The sequence below is a fragment of the Athene cunicularia genome (assembly GCF_003259725.1).
Source record: "Athene cunicularia isolate RWA chromosome 1 unlocalized genomic scaffold, athCun1 chr1_part1, whole genome shotgun sequence".
Classification (NCBI taxonomy): domain Eukaryota; kingdom Metazoa; phylum Chordata; class Aves; order Strigiformes; family Strigidae; genus Athene; species Athene cunicularia.
The window spans coordinates 62247148-62247774 of NW_020799091.1; positions in this window are offsets into that span (position 1 = coordinate 62247148).

Here is a 627-nt window from a genome sequence, read left to right on the forward strand (position 1 = left end):
GGGGGGGTGGGGGTGGGGTGTCGGGCATTTGTTTTGTTTTTAAACTAGCAGTTCTTCTCTTTGCTTACAGTGTCAGTGCAAGCTCCTGGGTCACTGCATGCATTCTTTGTAGCCGAGAGGGTTGGGAAACTCAGTATTGAGAATTAGCCTCTCCTTTTTACTGCAGTCAGGAGAGAAACCACATACCTCATTAGTGCTCCTTCATGTGCCTTTCTACTCCACAAAAGGCAGTTTCTTTTTCCTTCCTCCTGCATTAGCCAGTTTCACATCAGAAAAAGCCAGTCCTCACTTCCCTGCAGGTAGATGGCAATGTCATGCAAAGCTGCTAAAAATCAAAGCTGCAGCTTTTGGGCACAACTAAGGAGTTGGAAGGGAGACAGAACACAGGTGTTCAACACCGTGGTATCCTATAGACACCATGCGGAGGTCTACAAAATGCAGACAAAATGGAAAACTGCTTCCTTCCAAAAAAACCTTTTGCTATCCACATTAAAAAGAATTACAAGAGAAAAATGAAAGAAAAGACTTTTCCTACAACTTGCAATTAGAGCAGCAAGAGATGTGCTGCATGAAAGCCCACTATGGAAGGAGAATCCACATTAATAAAGTCTCCAAATTAATAGCATG